The sequence below is a fragment of the Hyperoodon ampullatus genome, assembly GCF_949752795.1.
Source record: "Hyperoodon ampullatus genome assembly, chromosome: 4".
NCBI classification, from domain to species: domain Eukaryota; kingdom Metazoa; phylum Chordata; class Mammalia; order Artiodactyla; family Ziphiidae; genus Hyperoodon; species Hyperoodon ampullatus.
In genome coordinates, this window is record NC_136917.1 from 35,660,229 (window position 1) to 35,679,220 (window position 18,992).

The following is an 18,992-nucleotide window of genomic DNA, read 5'->3' on the forward strand; positions in this document are numbered from 1 at the left end:
GAAAGTTTCAAAGCAAATAAGAGACCAGGAGAAGATTATGTATCTTTTCCCTGACTGCATATTTTATTGTATTACACAGATCAGAAAAAGAAGCTGATAAATACAACACAAAAGAAAACTAATTTAATTACTGAAGCAAGTGGTAAAAAAAATGTGAGACTTGTAATCACAAGTTATGATTATAGGCAAGGTATGGAACACAGTGATACTAGTTAATTTTATTGAGTACTTACTAGATGTCAGACACTGTCTGAGGTGTTTGTAATGTTTAAGGGGGAGGACTTCCCAGCAAGAATTGCAGTGCATATAGTTAGTCTTAGGCTCTCATAGTAAACATTTTCTCCACACCGAGGATGAAATTCAGATGGGGCATATGATCCTATTCATGGTGAAGAGAGTGAAGTGTATATATTTTGGATGACTCCATCTGTTGCTGCCATCTGGGTCCATGAGGGGAACCAGCGCCCAGGATAAAGATACCACATGGAGGAGTAAATGAATTTTGTTCTACATTTCCCACTTCTGAAGTCTTTGTAATGGAAGATAACATTGTTTTGGCATATCATCATCAGGGTTACTTTATCTTAGTAAAAATGAAAGCTTCCTCACTGATCAAGATGAAATGTCTTGCAGTCATCTCAAACCACTGAGATAAAAATATATAGCAAATTCAGGGATCATAAAATTGAGTGTAGTGGATGTTGATGTTGCCATGCAAAGATACAGTTTATCCATGATGGGTGTCAGGAATTACCGAATTGGAATTTGCAAGAACAGCTCTCCCCATATCTCACAGTAGACCCTGGGGTGCAATTCACATGGCCCCAACCATGAGATCAGGCAGAATCAAGGCTCTTATGGCCACAGACTTATTTTGATCCTCTCCCTGACATATCCAACAATTTTCACTTTTCTTCTGATGTTCCAACATTAACAGTATAACACTTGCCTCTATCAACTTCTTAAGGGATGCACTAAGGAAACCAAGATTAGGGAATGGAACTTATTTTGAAACATCACTGAACAGTAAAAACAGCAAGTTAGGTTTCAACCTCAAGTTAAAATTCACATACCCATTATATTATCTAGTCGTTTTAGAATAAGTTGGTGGTACGAGCCAGATTTTCTGATTTTCAGATTTTTCACTCAGCATTTTTGTCACTTTGATTCATTCTAGTAATGCCAGTACAAAACAGAAGACACAATCACGGAAGAGAAGGAGTCCTAATGATGAGTTTCCTCAAGGCTCCTTTCATGTTCCTGTTCCTCAGGCTATAGATGAAGGGGGTCATCATTTGAGGGACAACAATGTACATCATTGAAAGCACTGCAGTATTTCTGGAAGAGTTAGTAAGAGCAGAACTAATGTACACTCCAAAACCTGTCCCAAAGAATAAGGACACAACTGAGAGGTGAGAGCCACAGGTGGAAAAAGCTTTATACTTTCTACCCACTGATGGCATTCTCAAAACAGAGGACGCTATTTGAGTATAAGAGAAAATGACTCCACACACAGGAATACCACCAAATATGCTAGTTGCCAAATATATCAGGATATTATTGATAAGGGTATCAGAACATGCAAGCTTGATGACCTGAACAACTTCACAGAAGAAGAGGAGGATTTCCAGATCTGTGCAGAAGGTCAGCTGCAACAGCATCAGACTGTGAAGCAGGGCATCCACAATAAGAATGAACAGGGGGAGTAGTATTAGCAGACCACAGAGGTGGGAGTTCATGATGAGCGTGTACCTCAGTGGATGACAAATGGCCACATAGCGATCATAGGCCATTACTACAGAAGACAATTTTCCAAACTAGCAAACACCAGGACAAAGAAGATCTGTGTAAGGCAGCCTGTGTAAGTGATGCTCTGATTCTGTGCTTGGATGTTCTCCAGGATCTTTGGGATTGTGGTGGTGCTGAAACAGATGTCAGTCAAGGACAGATTGGAGAGAAAGAAGTACATGGGAGTGTGGAGTTGGGAGTCAGAGATGACAACCTAGATGATGAGAAAGTTTCCCAGGACAGTGATCAGGTACACAGACAGGAACAGTCTGAAGAAAGTGGTCTTCAGTTTTGGATCCTCTGTCAGTCTCACGAGAAGAAATTCTGAAACATCTGTTTGGTTTCTGGGTTCCATATTGTTGATAAATCTGATGGAAAAGATGTGGTCCCTAGTCCAGCAGCAGGAGTATCACCAGAGGCAAACACCAGTTGGGAAGGGAAGTAATGGAATGGAGGGATGCTTTCCATATGCTTGTTATTTTGTTATTTGGAAAAAAGACCTGAAGTTAATAAAGCAGTGTGTCAACATTTGTTAATTCTTGAAAGGATCTAGGAATGGTCATTTTAAAAATTACACTATGCTGTTCTGATTATTTATAACATTTGGTAACTTTATTAGGAGAAACAGGTAGGCAGGCTGATGAGTCTAACTGGATTGCCACCTCCTTTCTCAAAGAACTCACAGCCTGGCAACAGAGATAACACAGAGCTGTTAAAAACAGAGAACTGGGGCTTCCCTGGTGGCGCAGTGGTTGACAGTCCACCTGCCGATGCAGGGGACATGGGTTCGTGTCCCGGTCCAGGAAGATCCCACATGCCGCGGAGTGGCTAGGCCCGTGAGCCATGGTTGCTGAGCCTGCGCATCCAGAGCCTGTGCTCCGCAACGGGAGAGGTCACAACAGTGAGAGGCCTGCGTACCACAAAAAACAAAACAAACAACAAAAAAAAAACAAGAGAACTGGAAGATACAGTAAAACTGCCCAGGCCTCCTCCCCGAAACCACTACAAAAAGGAATTTAAATGCCCGCAAAGTTGAAAACAATCCCCATGTTTGTAAATGAGCATATTCCTGCTGAGAAAGAAAATAGTCTTTGACATTGTGGAGAGAGAGTAGGAGACTGACAGAATGAGAGCTCTTTGGGGATTTCAGGAAAGGTACGAGGGAACATGTCAAGATAGGAGACAGGCATGAGGCAAATGAATGCCTTGGTTCTAATCATTTTATGCATGTCCTTTCCACAGTTTCCCCTGGATAAACTTGTAGTAAAACACCTGCCCTGATTTCCAAACATTAACAAAGGGACATTTTGCTACCTGGATGACTTCACTGTGCAATGATGGAATCTTTCCTAGAGATGCAGTGATGCATCTCTGCTAGATGTTCAGTGATGGAGACTACAGTTCTATAAGAGGAGAGGGACTGAGTGAAGCTCCAGGCTCCTGGGCAAGAGGGCTTATCTCCAGGAGGAGGTACAGGTGTGCTGTTTCTTTACCGGGGAAGTGCTGTTGAGTGCGGTTTTCACAATTTGTAGACTCTGTACCTCTGGAGGACCAATATCCAAAGCTCCTCATTAGCCAAACAATTTCATCATCATTCTGATGCAAGTGCAGTGCAAATCCTTAAAGGCCAAGAAGATATAATGGAAAAATTCAGGGTGGTTGAGTCCCTGATGCTATGAAGCCAGGTGTTCATCATTCACTGCTCCACCTCTTTCTGTTCACATGTATTTCACATACAATGCAAATGTGGACACACCATTCTTCTCCAATTGGACTCTAGTATTCTTTTTTTAGATACAACCAATGGCATATCTATGCAATCAATGATATCAGGAAGCCTGGTTATAACTGTAGGTTATGAAGTCATTTATTTATTTATTCATTCATTCATTCATTTCAGCCATATAAGAAGGAATGAAATTCTGACACATTACAACATGTATAAACCCTAAAAACATTATGCTCTGTGAAATAAGCCAGACAAAAAAGGACAAATATTGTATGATTCCAGTTATAAGGTACGTAGAATAGGCAACTTCATAAGGGCAGAAAGTAGACGGGTGGCTACAGGGGAGAGGGTGAGAAGGATTGATTTTTGAGAGTGCTGGAATATATTAAAAGTTGTTTATTTCTGTACTGAGTAATCAAAGCATATTGATATTGATGGAGTGAATAAGGTCACATGTGGAGATATTTCATTGGAAGTTTATTTGCCCTGCTTTTTTTTTTTTTTTTGCGGTACGCGGGTCTCTCACTGTTGTGGCCTCTCCCCTTGCGGAGCACAGGCTCCGGACGCGCAGGCTCAGTGGCCATGGCTCACGGGCCCAGCTGCTCTGCGGCATGTGGGATCTTCCCGGACCGGGGCACGAACCCACGTCCCCTGCATCGGCAGGCAGACTCTCAACCACTGCGCCACCAGGGAAGCCCCTGCCCTGCTTTTTTCTTCATTACATTGAAAGAACAATTCTGAATTTTCATTCTTGAAAACTGTTTTAGTGGCTTTTTTTTTTCTGTGTTAACTTTTTTATTAGTGGCTTGTTTTTAAAGTGCTTAACTTCCTCAGTCTTCACCCTTTGGATTGTATTAGTCTCTCAGGTGCTCAACTCCTCTGAGGTCATAAAAATATCTTTGTATATTGTCTTCCAAAATATTTAATCACTTTGACTTTTGCTTAACATTGGAATGATTTTTGTTTGTTTTTGTCGAGAGAGAACGATGTTATTTATCAGTTTCAATTGCCTTTTTTTGAGTTTTTAAAATTGTGGTGAAATAGATATAAAATTTATCATTTCAGCCATTTAAAGTGTTCAATTCCATGGCACTAAGAACACTCACAATGTTGTGGGACCACCACCATTATCCATTTCCTGAACCTTTTCATCACCCTGAACGGAAATTCTTTACTCATTCAACAATAACTCCGGGGAATACCCTGGCAGTCCAGTGATTAGGACTCAGCGCTTTCACTGCCTTGGCCTGGGTTCAATCGCTGGTCACAGAACTAAAATCCCACAAGCCATGATGTGCACGACCAAAAACAAACAAACAAACAAAAAACAGTAACTCCGCATTTCATTCTTTTCTTAGAGCTTTCAAAAGGAGCCCAACACTTTGACTTTAGCTCAATGTAGCTGATTTCAGGCTTCTGACTTCCAGGACTGCAAGAGAATACATTTGTGTTGTTTTAGGATACTAAGCTTGTGGTGATGTGTCACAATGACAATAGGAAACTAATACAGGACATATGTCCCAAATCAGGCTGATAATAAAAACAATGTCTTTTGGGTGTCTCCTTGGAAAGATTCTGCATTGCAAAGAGACCTAAGGAGAGGCAGCCAGTTTTCTGTTTCTGGTTATTGTGTCTGTAACGTCCCTGCACAGCTATAGGCATTGATGACCATCATGGGAACAGCCTTAGGAAGAAGGCTTAGGCAGAATGAAACGCAGCCCTGTGTTTCTGTGCCTAGACCTATCTGACCTCTGAAGTCATTGTTAGAAAAGATGATAAAGTGATCATTTATCATTTCCCTATGAGAGTCGAGACTTTTGCCTTATTATTGCTGAAAGCATGCATGTATTCTCACTGAGAGAATCGAAGTGTCTCAAATCTTCCAAAATTGTAAATATAATTATGCCAATTTTGTAGATGAGGAAACTGAGCTTAGAGGGTTCAAGTAAACTGTCAAAGGTCGCATAGCTACTGTTTAGCAGAGGTAGGATTCAAATCCAGGTGGTCTGATTCCAAAATTCTCACACACACACCCCCAGAAATATAAAAATAAAATAAAAAAGAAACACCAAAAAAATTTCTTTAATTAAAAACAAATTCTCGGGCTTCCCTGGTGGCGCAGTGGTTGAGAGTCCGCCTGCCGATGCAGCGGACATGGGTTCGTGCCCCAGTCCAGGAAGATCCCACATGCCGCGGAGCAGCTGGGCCTGTGAGCCACGGCCGCTGAGCCTGTGCGTCCGGAGCCTGTGCTCCACAACGGGAGAGGCCACAACAGTGAGAGGCCCGCGTACCGCAAAAAAAAAAAAAAAAGAAATTCTCACCCTTAACCATCTGATATCTGGTCTTGGTGGTCAGACTTGCTGGACCTCTCCTTAATTTATTTCTCTGTGTTATATTCCAGCAGTGTAAGCCTAAAGCAACTGGAAATCAATGACAGATGATATTCTAGAGATGAGTTTCCTCAAAGCCCCCATCATAGCCTTGTTCCTCAGACTACAGATAAAGGGGTTCACCATAGGGGTGACCACAGTGTACATCACTGATACTACTGCACCCTTCCTGGAGGAGTGAGTGGCTGCAGAACTAAAGTACACTCCAAAACCTGACCCGTAAAACAAGGAAACAGCTATTAAGTGTGACCCACAGATGGAAAATGCCTTATCCTTTCCACCAGCTGACGGGATTTTCAGGACAGAGGAGCCAATTCGAGGATAAGAGAAAATTATCCCAGAGAGAGGAACAACGCCCAACAGGCTGGTCACTAAATACACGAGGATATTATTGATGAGAGGATATCAGAACAGGCAAGCTTGAGAATATGAGCTAGTTCACAGAAAAAGTGGGGAATTTTTAGTTCTGTGCAAAAGGACAGCCGCAGTGCCATCAAAGTGTGGAGCAGAGCATCCAGAACACTAACAAAGAAGGAGATCAGAACCAGCAGCCTGCAGAGCTTGGGGTTCATGATGACATTGTACCTCAGTGGGTGACAGATGGCCACAAATCGATCATAGGCCATCATGACCAGAATTCCATTTTTCAGTCCAGCAAAAGTCAGGACAAAGCAGATTTGGGTGAGGAATCCTGTGTAACTGGTGGATTTGCTCTGTGTCTGGATGTTCACTAGCATCTTTGGGATTGTGGTGGTGGTGAAACAGATGTCAGTGAAAGACAGATTAGAGAGGAAGAAGTACATGGGAGTGTGGAGGTGGGAGTTATAGATACTGGCCAGGATGATGAGCATGTTACCAAGCACAGTGACCACGTATGTGGACAGGAACAGGCAGAATAGGAGGGGCTGCAGTTCTGGATCCCCTGTCAGTCCCAGAAGGAGGAATTCTGCAGTATCAGAGAGGTTTCATGGTTTCATGTTGTCAATGGGTCTGTTAGAAAGATGGTGACAAGAAAACAAAACTTCAGAGAAACTTCCTTAATCTTGTCCATATTTTGAAACCAATCAGTTACAGGTCTTTTCTCCTGCTTCCTTCTCTCCCCTCTTCTTTCCTCTCCTTTTCTTGCTTTACATTCCCACAAAACTTCGCCCCACACCACCCCCTGTCCTGAGCTTTTATAGTCCATCTATTCTTTGTCAAGTAGGGGTATGTACTCACAGGAAAATAGTCATGGAATGTTGTCTTCTCCCTTAAGATGCCTCCAAGCAAATAACTCCAGAATAAAATTATTAAGACTGTATTCTAGAATACAGTTTGGGAAAGTGCAGTCTGTGGACAAAATTCTGCCTCCTGCTTATTTCAGTAAATAAAGGTTTACTGAAACACAGCCATTCGTTTATTTATGGTCTATGGCAGCTTCCCCACTACAATGTGAGTTGAGAATACTTGTGACAGAGACCGTATAGCCCACACAACCTAAAACATTTACTATTTAGCTCTTTACTGAAAAAAATGTGCCTACTTCTAGTCTAGAATCTTGATTAAATTTAGGTTCAATTTTTGGCAAGCATCCTTAAATATATTCATGAGGAAGAACATATTGCCTATTTGTCTTCTTGTAATAATTATTGCCTGGATCTATTAATTCGCCAGGAGTTACAAAATGCAGGCATTTTAATTCTTTTTTCAGTTATTGGCTGAAATACTTCCATAACGAGGAAATTTCCCGAATTAAATAGGTGGATTTCTGGGAGTTCCCTGGTGGTCTAGTGGCTAAGACTCCACTCTCCCAACACAGGATGCCCAGGTTCAATCCCTGGTCAGGAAACTAGATCCCACATGCCACAGCTAAAGATCCCGCACTGGCAATGAAGATTCCTCGTGCTGCAACTAAGACCTGGCGTAGCCAAATAACTAAATACATATTTTGTAAAAAATAGATTTCTTATAAGAAAGAATACTTCTTGATTCCTGTGTCCATCTTTTTTTTGCGGTACGCGGGCCTCTTACTGTTGTGGCCCCTCCCGTTGCGGAGCACAGGCTCCGGACGCGCAGGCTCAGCGGCCATGGCTCACGGGCCCAGCCGCTCCGCGGCATGTGGGATCTTCCCGGACTGGGGTACGAACCCGTGTCCCCTGCATCGGCAGGCGGACTCCCAACCACTGCACCACCAGGGAAGCCCCTCATCACTTTTTTAAATAATTGGTTTTCAGCATTATCCAACGATGAACGTTATGTCATCATGAACTCCTGGATTTTAAATGCATTTGATATATTTCAAATTACTGCAGTTATTATTTATATTAATTCTCAAATTGCCCTATCTTTGGCCAGTGAAAATCTTCTCAGCTTGCCTCTGCAGTCCTTCTGAAATGAACCCAGCAGCCTCATATCTCCCTTAACTTTGACATGAAAGCTGTTCTTTGCCCATCATCTTGCAATAGATACATATATCAAATCATTATATTGTACACCTAAAACTAATACAATGTTCTATGTCAATTATATCTCAATTTTTAAAAAAGAAAGAAAATGCCAAGAGTAAGCTACAGGGACTTCCCTGGTGGTGCAGTGGTTAAGAATCCGCCTGCCAATGCAGGGGACAGGGGTTCGAGCCCTGGTCCGGGAAGATCCCACATGCCACGGGAGCAAATAAGCCCGTGCACAACTAGTGAGCCTGCACCCCGCAGCTACTGAAGCCCGTGTGCCTAGAGGCCGTGCTCCGCAGCAAGAGAAGCCACCACAATGAGAAGCCTGAGCACTGCAACAAAGAGTAGCCCCCGCATGCCGCAACTAGAGAAAGCCCACGTGCAGCAAAAAAAGACCCAACGCAGCCAAAATAAAAATACTTGACCTATACCTACATTTCATACAACTTACAGTTGAAAAGGGAGGTTCACATGCCCATGTGCTCCAGCACACATGTAAGTTTTCCTGTGACTGCACTGAGACCCTGCTTACTCTGTAAGCTCATGGCTCTGGACTTCTGTCCTGGAGGTTTTCTTCTGAGCACCTAGCATGCTCTGTAATGATGTCTGCCTTCGTCACAATTTTTTAAAGGTGGCTGAAGCTAATATGGCAAAAGCTGGGCATTAATTCTGGAAGGTAGTTGCATGGCTGTTTATTTTACTGCTCGCTGTGCAGTTCTCATGGTTTAAAGTATTTTGTAATGTCTTGTTTGGGGGTTTTCAAAGAAAGACTGAACAGTAGACTCAACATCCTGTCCCAGAGTCCTCAGAAGTAAGAAATAAGGACAAGACTTGATTGAGTTCTCTAAGGATAAAATCTGGAATGAGGACTGGGAAAATTGAGAAGCCAAACTCACGTCACTCCAGCCCCACTCACTACCAAATAAATGAGGAAAACCAGAGAATTGTAAAAACATCTGCCAGATTTCTGAAGGGGCTAATTCATACTCAGCTGGGGAAGGAGTCCCTTGGATTTAGAAGACAGAATAGGAGCCAGAAATGATGAAAGCTGATTGCAAATAGGATGAATGTGGAAAAGTAAATATATCAAGAATGTCAAAAACTTGTCATCTCACTTGTAATTCCACTGAACTGTATCTTACCTCTTGGATGTCCTCCAGATAGGCTGGTTAAAAAAATAAACTGTTCAATTTCTCCCTGCATTTATTGGGCACTTCAGATTACCTTGGAGCCATCAATGTACTCATTCACCTTTCCTCTGGATATTGAAGGATGGGGATGGTAAATCTGTCCCCACGAAGGGCAGATGGACCAAGTAAGGCAACTGGATGCTGGGCAAGAGGGATCATCTCAGAAGGAGACTCCAGTATGCTCTTTCCTGACCTGAGTAGGGCTGTTGAGTAGAGTGGTCACAGATAGACTATATGCAGTCTCTATGGCCCTGGGGGCTCAGTTTCCAAAGCTCCTCATTAGCCAAATGTGTACTGTCATTACTTCCCCCAGGCAGCTCATATCCTTAAGGAGCACAGATGCTAGAAGGGAGAGTTCCTGCATGGCTGACTTCCTGACCCTGAGAGGACAGACAGGTATGTGTCATTTTCTTCCCACATTTCCTCTCACATCCAGGGTATTGCATTCTTGGATTCTCGGGTCTAACCTTAAGGGACCTGATGGCCTCCTCCTAAGACCAAGTCCCAGCCTTCTCTGAGCCAGAGATGATCACTAAAGGACTAGGGAAGAGTGGTTTAAGTCCCCATAGGGACAGAGACTCACGGATGCAGGGAATGTATCACGGGATCATTGTCACACAGTCACTTAAGAAGCTTTTCTCCTTTCTTAATTAAAGTACCTACATGAATGAAGTTAGTACTACTGTAGGAAAGAGGTAGCAAGGAAACCAATTTACTAGTTACTTGGGCAGGCTTTTCGAGGTTGCCTGAAAAATAGACATAAACCAACAATCTTAAAAGCACAAAAAAGCACTAATCATAAAGGAAGTGACTGATAAACTGATTGCATTAATACTGAGAAACCCTGAGGGATATACAGCAACTCACTATTACTGCAACTTTTCACTAAGTGTAAAAGTAGTTCAATATAAAATTTTAAAAATCAAAATATGGCACTCCATACTCATCAAAATGGCCAAACTGAAAAGACAATGTGAAATATTGGCAAGACTGGGAATGTAAATTGGTGCAACTACTTTGGAAAATTGTTTGGTAGTTTTGAATAAATATGACCATAGATATTGCACTCCTAAATACATACCCAACAAAATCATGTACAACTGTGAATCAAAAAACATGTACAATAATGTTTGTGGCAGAGCCATAGGTAAAATATCCCAGCTATAAACAGATAAAATGTTCAAAACAGTTGAATGATAAAGTGTGCATATTCATTCTATAGAAAACTATGCAACAATGAAAATAAACTCCTGCTAAATGCAACAGCAAAAATCAATCTCGAAAATGTAATGTTGAGCAGAAGAAGCCAGGCACAAATGATAACATACGGTATCAGGCACAGAGTGCACATAACCTTAAATACAATAAAAATCATTGAATTTTACACTTCAAATGGGTGAACTTTTGTGGTATGTGAATTATATCTCAATAAAGTTGTTTTTAAAATACATGACTCCAGGGAATTCCCTGGCAGTCCAGTGGTTAGGACTCAGCGCTCACTGCCAGGGCCCAGGTTCGATTCCTGGTCAGGGAACTAAGATTCTGCAAGCCTCGCAGCGTGGCCAAAAAAAAAAAAAAAAAAAAGACACAAATGAACTTATTTAGGTAACAAACGGACTCACAGACATAGAAAACAAACTCATGGTTACCACAGGGAAAAGGGGTGAGGAAGGGATAAATTAGGAGTTTGGGATTAGCAGATACAGACTACTATATATAAAATAGATAAACAACAAAGTCCTACGTCCTACTGTATAGCACAGGGAACTATATTCAATATCCTATAATAAACCATAATGGAAAAGAATATGAAAAAGAATATGTATATATATAACTGAATCACTTTACTGTACACCAGAAACGAACACAACATTGTAAATCAACTATAGTTTGACTTAAAAAATTAAAAAGACATGATTCTATAGAGTACCTACATTCTGGTGGTAGGAATCAGAGTGATTAGTAATGGAAAGAGCATTAAAGAATGATTCTCAGGTGCCTATAATATTCTATATCTTAACCAGAGTGTACAGTAGTTAATACAGAAGTGTTCTACCTTGTAAAAATTCATGCAATTGTACATTCTTGTACGTGTTAAATGTAAACAAAATGCATTGGAAAAAGTTCAGAATTCCAAGAAGAATTTCACCATCTGCAATCTTCATGGGAAGGTTCATTATAGATCTTGTGCAGGCAATGGCAGGTTAGGACACATGAAATATACAGGTACACAGATGATTTGTAAGCACAACTTAGGAGCTTTATCCAAAAGGTAAACATCTATTAAACATACATCCCTGTACCAAATAATTTTTCACTTTTGTTACCATATATAAAACTTTTAAAAAAACTGACCATCTGTGGACTCTATTGATTAGTGACTAGTCAATTAGGAGTGAAAAAAGAAAAACGGAAAACCTCCCTACCACCACCACACACACAAAACAAAGGAACAAACACATGGAAAACATGGTGGCTTAAAACATTAGGTGTTTATTTTTCTCAAGTAACAAGTCTTGAAGATATTAAAACATTTTCCCTTCAGCATTACCACATATCTTCTAAGGGATAAAGAATGAATAAAGAATTTCTCACAGTCATTGCATAACTTAGGTTTCTTCCATATATGCATTACTTAGAGGCTTTCTCACATTCTTTACAACCAGTTCTTTTCACTTAGCATTTGGTTGTATGCCTTAAAGATTGAGAGTTCACTGAAAGCTACTTTACATGGATATCATTAAAAGGGGGTTTATTGAGCATGAGTTCTCTCATGACGCCGAAGGGGTAAGGATTTACTGAAACCTTGCCCACAGACATTGCATTTATAGGGTTTTTCTTTAGTATGTATTCTTCTGTGCACAATGAGATTACACTTTACACTAAAGGATTTTCCACATTGATTACACTCGTAGGGTTTCTCTCCAGTGTGAGTTCTCATGTGTACTGTAAGGGACACATGCCTGCTAAAAGCTTTTCCACACTCACTGCACTTAAAAGGTTTCTTGTCCCTGGTATGGATTTTCATGTGCCTCCTATGAGATAAGAGACCACGGAAGGTTTTCCCACATTCCTTACATTCATGTATCACTTTCATGTGAATTTTCTTGTGTAAAACAAGGAAAGATTTCACTCTGAAGTCTTTTCCACATTCATTACATGTAAAGGGTTTTTCTCCAGTGTGAATTCTCACATGTTCTTTAAGACATGAACGATCCCTGAAAGCTCTCCCACAGTCATTGCACTTACAGGGTTTCTCTCCAGTATGAATTTTCCTGTGCGTGGTAAGGTTGGAGCTCAGCCTAAAAGCTTTCCCACATTGATCACACTTGCAAGGTTTCTCTCCAGTATGTATCCGCAGGTGTATCTTAAGAGATGGCTTACTACTCAGGGCTTTACCACAATGGCTACATTCAATGGATTTCTCTCCAGTGTGGATTCTCTTATGTCTTTTAAAATATGGGAGAATACTGAAGGTTTTCCCACAGTCATTGCATGTATAGGGTTTCTCTCCAGTATGTGTTATCTGGTGTATGGCAAGCCTATAGCTTCTACTGAAGGTTTTGGTGCATTGATCACATTTGTAGGGTTTTTCTCCTGAATGAGTCCCTGAATGTTGTCTGAGAAGTGAGCTATCTCGGAAGGTTTTTCCACAGTCACGGCACTCATAGGGCTTCTCCCCAGTATGAATTCTCTTGTGACGCGTAAGGTAAGAGCTTGAGCTGTAGGCTTTCCCACATTGATCACACTTAAACGGTTTTTCTCCAGTGTGGGTTCTCATGTGCAACTTAATGGATGAATGGCTCCGTAATACTTTACCACACTGATTACACTCAAAAGGTTTCTCTCTAGAGTGAGTTTTTTCATCCTTCTTAAGGTGTGAGATTGAATTTACGACTTTCCCCAAGTCACTGCATTCATGGGATGTCTCTTCTGTATGTTGTCTCTTGTGCCCAGCTACGTCAGAACTCCTGAGGAAGGCATTCTCGTCCTTGTTACATTCGTAAGATCTTTCCCGAGGAGGAATTCCCTCAGGTGGCTTAAGATGTGAAGAATCTCTAAGGGCTTTTGCAGAGTCAAGGTACCGATGGGGTTTCTTGCTAGGGTAAATTTTATTCTGAGTAATGTTAGATTTCACACTCAAGGCTTCAACAATTTCACTGCATTGAATGGGATTGCCTCCAAGAGTTTGTTCCTATTGATTAAAATATGAGTTACAATCACAGGATTTATCATGTTCATGACTGACAATCTCCCCCCGCCATAAATTCTGATACATCTAATGAGCACTTTATTAGCATGAGAGTTTCACATTTTCTTAGTGAATATGCAGTTTCTGACTGAGTTTATCAGCTTGAATAAGCTGATTGCTCTACCAGATGGCTTCACTGGAGTCTCTTCAACAGATTTAAGATAAAATTGCCTTAGAGTGAGTATCTTAAACATCTAATAACTAATTCCATTATGCAAATATTTACTTTGGGGATTCTCTGTAACCATTTTTGGAACTAAGTTATGAGTTTCCTTCCAATGAATACTTAGAGAATCTGCTTTCTATTGGGGAAATAAGTGTGATATCACTCATATTACCCTCTAGTCCTTTTCTATCTTATAGAATTCTGGACTTCTAATGTGAGGACAAGAAATTATCCCATGTGACTCTTACCTTCTCACCATTGAGCGTATATTTCTCCAAAATACCTTGTTTTTGCTGTTGTTGTTTGGTTTTAAAGAGAATCAGCTCATCTGAACAAAGTGGGAAAAAGTTTTGGAAAAGACATGGTGACAATATGCTGACAAAAAGCAGGTAATGCCCCAACCCAATCTGAAACAAATGGGAAACATAACCTCAAGTTCCTAGAGTATAAAATAGTGGGATGTTTAGCACAGGGAACAGATCTTGTAGGTAAGACATTCATATATGCCTGGTGCTCACCTGAACAGGTGTCTTGGTGAATTCTTCTCTCTACTACCTCTATTTCGTCTCCTTGCTCCATCTGGGTGATGAGAGGCGGCTTGCTGAGTTGATGTCCTATTATGGGGAAAGATACATATGAGAGGACCATGCAGTATACAACAAAAACTACCATCAAACTGTGACAACAACTTGTTCTTTGAGGTTCTGAAGATAGGCAGTTGTGACTTTATAAGCAGCAAAATGACAAAATTCTAACAGAGAAAGCAAAAGTAAAGCATTTCAGAGATCAACTTTCCATAAATGGAAAATTGTCTTTCCAAGAGAAATTACTGAACCTTGGTAAGAGAACAGGATCTGTGACATTTTAATTTAAGAATATTCCCATCCCTTGGGAATTCCCCGGTGGTCCAGTGGTTAAGACTCTGTGCTCTCAGTGCCGAAGGCCTGGGTTTGATCCCTGGTCAGGGAACTAATATCTTATAAGCCGCATGGTGCAGTCAAAAAAAAGAAGAAAAAAAGGCCAAAACCAGTAGCGCTGCAGTCAACAGAGAGGTCTGACCTCTTTGGGAGCTCTGTTAAAAGAACCATCCCGGCTTCCCTGGTGGCGCAGTGGTTGAGAATCTGCCTGCCAATGCAGGGGACATGGGTTCGAGCCCTGGTCTGGGAAGATCCCACATGCTGCAGAGAAACTAAGCCCGTGTGCCACAACTACTGAGCCTGAGCATCTGGAGCCTGTGCTCAGCAACAAGAGAGCCCGTGATAGTGAGAGGTCCGCGCACGGCGATGAAAAGTGGCCCCCGCTTGCCGCAACTAGAAGCCCTCACACAGAAACGAAGACCCAATACAGCCAAAAATAAATATAAATAAATAAAAGAGTTGAACATTAAAAAAAAAAAAAGAACCATCCCCAGAACACAGTCAATATTTTTTTTTCCTAAAATTGCAGCTCCGGGCTTCCCTGGTGGTGCAGTGGTTGAGAGTCTGCCTGCCAATGCAGGGGACACGGGTTCGTGCCCCAGTCTGGGAGGATCCCACATGCTGCGGAGCAGCTGTGCCCGTGAGCCATGGCCACTGAGCCTGTGCGTCCGGATCAACGGGAGAGGCCACAACAGTGAGAGGCCCACATACCGCAAAAAAAAATAAATAAATAAAAAATAAAATAAATAGAATAAAATTGCAGCTCCCTAGAAAATCTCTACACTCAGGGAGGTGTGGCTATTTGTTTTTACTCAGAGCTCAGCTTAGCAGATAAAAAAAGCCCTTACCCCCAAGGCGTTAGCCAAACAATGGCAACCAGCTAGTAACACCCCCATATGCTTAAGGCTCTGATTTCACTTGGGGAAAACAGAAGGCTGGCTGGGAATTTGAAAGGAAAACAAGAACTAGACAAACCACAGGGAACTTTGAGAAGCTCCCAACAAGTTCCTGGGGATCTAAAAGGCTGTGTGTGGGCTTCCCTGGTGGCGCAGTGGTTGAGAGTCCGCCTGCCGATGCAGGGGACATGGGTTTGTGCCCCGGTCCAGGAAGATCCCACATGCCGTGGAGTGGCTGGGCCCGTGAGCCATGGCCACTGAGCCTGCGCATCCAGAGCCTGTGCTCCACAACAGGAGAGGCCACAACAGTGAGAGGCCCTCGTACGGCAAACCAAAAAAAAAAAAAAAAAAAAAGAAGACAGGAAATAAATGTTGGTAAGAATGTGGAGAATTTGGAACCTGGATACATTGCTGAAGGGAATGTAAAATGATACAGCCAGTTTGGAAAACAGTTTGGCAGTTCCTCAGAATGTTAAGTATAAAGTTACCAAATGACCCAACAATTTTACTCTTAGACATATACCCAAGATAAAGGACAACATATGTCCACACAAAAACTTGTATGTGAATGTTTGTAGCAGCATTATTCGTAACAGCGAGTGTCAAAAAGCCAAATGTCCATCAACTGATGAATGGATAAACAAAATGTTGTATATCTATGCAAGAGAATATTATTCAGCAATGAATAGGTTATAAGTACTGACATATGCTACAACAAGGTTCAATGAACCTTGAAAACATTATGCTAAGTGAAAAAATAAGTCACAAAAGACCACATTTGGTATGATTCCATTAATATGAAATGCTGAATAGGGAAACCTGTAGAAAAGGAAAGTAGATTAGTTGTTGCCAGGGGCTGCAGGCAAGGAGGAATGAAACACCCTGTAGGCAGAGCAACAAAAATGTTATGGAATTAGACAGTGGTGACGGTTGCACAGCTATATGAATATACTAGAAAAAAAATCATTGTTTTGTACACTTCAAATGAGTAAATTATGGTATGTGAATTATGTCTCAATATGGCAATTTTTCTTAAAAGTAAAAGCCTACAAAAAAAACTCCTATAGTCTGTATCACAAGTTGATTGGGTCTTACTCACCCAAGAACTCCATGCTCAAATTCAGTAAATAAATCAAGGGATTCTGTTAGTCTTACCCAGTGAAGCCAAGTTTCTATAGTTCTCTAGCATCACATCTCTGTACAGTTTTCTCTGAGATGAATTCAGCAATGTCCACTCCTCCTGGGTGAAGTCTATGGCCACATCCTCAAAGGTTATTGAGTTCTAAAATAACAACACATTCTGTCTCAACCAGCCACCAACCCCACCAATGTTCCTGGGGAGAGGATCATGCACAATAGCACTGGAAATGAAAAACCTGTTTCACAGTAAATTCAAGATTCTGCGGGCTCTTCATTTAACCCAGGACTCAGTTCTCAGAATCCTTCCTTCTCTATTCATGCTCACTCCTTAAGGAATTTCAACCAGCCTTAAGAATTTAAGGCCTCTCTAACACATGATGAAATGTATCTCTCCACTCCTAGCCTGAAAGCTTTCATAATTGTACTCTCTTCTATCTGCAGGGTTAATCAGAGACCTGAACACATTGCAAGAATGAGAGAAATACTTCCTAAATGAAAAAATTATTTCGCCCAGAGTGGCCATACATTTTTGAGGCTAAGACAGTCTTATATCCTTCTTTTACTTTTTACTTCTTTTACTAACAGCACTAAGCAGGAGAGATGCCTGAAAAAAAACTGTAAGTAGTAAGGTAGTAGAAGAATTTTTTTTTGGAAGTCCCTTATCCACCATCAGAAGTTTCAAAATGCAGGTTGGGTTATGAGGCTCCAGAGTACTGGAAGAAGATGCATTCACCCCAAGGGACAGGAATGTATTTTAGGAGAAAGAAAAAAAATTATGACTCACTTGTAACCCAGAGTGGAAGTTTTCCATCTCTGTGATCCTCTCATGGGCACAGGAAGGGTCTAGGACAGGGTCTAGGACAGGCAGAGATAGAGGAGAGGGTGACATGAGTTTCTAGGCACATACATAGTCTCAACTTTCCTAGCAAGGAAGTTGAAAGTCAGAAGGGTTGAGTTGTTACCTTCCCCAGCTTTATAAAATGGATGGGATAAGGAGGTGCCACCCCTAAATTTTCTTCCCTCTCCCCACCATGCACATATGCCCTTCCTCTAAAATCCCAAAGGGCATTGAATCCGACATGAGCAAATTCTGGGGCACCAAGTGTTCGTAGAGCTCCATACCCACCTCCTTTCATTTCAGCCCCTTCTTCCCAGTCCCCTGTGGCTACTCAACTCCCTTACTTTGTGCCCACTTAATCCTGGTAAAGTGAATCTACCCTAGGAACTCACCACATATAGTGGACAGATGTGGGGCTGCCATTTTGCAAGTCTGTAAGTAGTAAATATGATCAGACAGCAACCAGGAGAACAAGGATGCTCCTTTTATTGCTTCTATGATCCACTCCAGGCAGGGCTCTGAAATAAATATTAACAAGAGAATTCACAAGCTTTCTGTTTCTCCTTTGCACTTAGGACAGTTACATCATCGTGCATCCTATATGTGTTCCTTTCAGATTCAAGCTGTCTTTGATCCTGGGTCATTGTTTTGCATGCCATGTACAACCTCAAAGCAATAAATATCGTGGGTATTCTTGACCTTCCCCATTCCTAATGTACATTCTCCACATTATGAAACCACATTACCCACCACTTATCAAAAATTCCATCTCCACTGAGGCACTTCACTGGCTTCTCCCCTGAATTAGCACCAACATATAGACCTGACCCATTAAAGTCACTGTCCCCTGACTCCCATTCTTCATTTTAACTCCCATCCCTGCTCTGATTCAAGATGATTCCATGTTCTTGGGCATAAACTAGCAAACATCCATGGCTTCCACATCTCAACCAAACACCTTAAATTTATCATCACCTGAGACTCTTGCTCTCTATGAAGGCAAAAAGTCAGACATCCCACTTTCTGAACACAGTAGGTATACTTCCATCTTGTTCACTTTTTTGCCTGTATTGCATCTGCTTTCCTACCTCATAGAAGCTTCCAGGCCATCCATACTTCCACCATATTGCTATTTATAATCCTCATTTCCTTGGCACTAGATATGAAATGCCATGGCCCATCACTTCAATAATATATTTTCTAAAACCTCAAATTCCTCTCTGAGGAATCGTAACACCTGCCTTAGATAATTCCAAC

At 41.5% G+C, this 18,992-nt stretch overlaps 1 pseudogene across 1 annotated transcript; it reads right to left on the reverse strand.

The window, feature by feature from the left end:
* Nucleotides 1-1,205: 1,205 nt before the first annotated feature.
* On the reverse strand, nucleotides 1,206-2,167 carry LOC307051353 (olfactory receptor 7G1-like; annotated as a pseudogene). The gene has a single exon. The product of its transcript is annotated as an olfactory receptor 7G1-like (transcript).
* Between the last annotated feature and the right edge of the window lie 16,825 nt (nucleotides 2,168-18,992).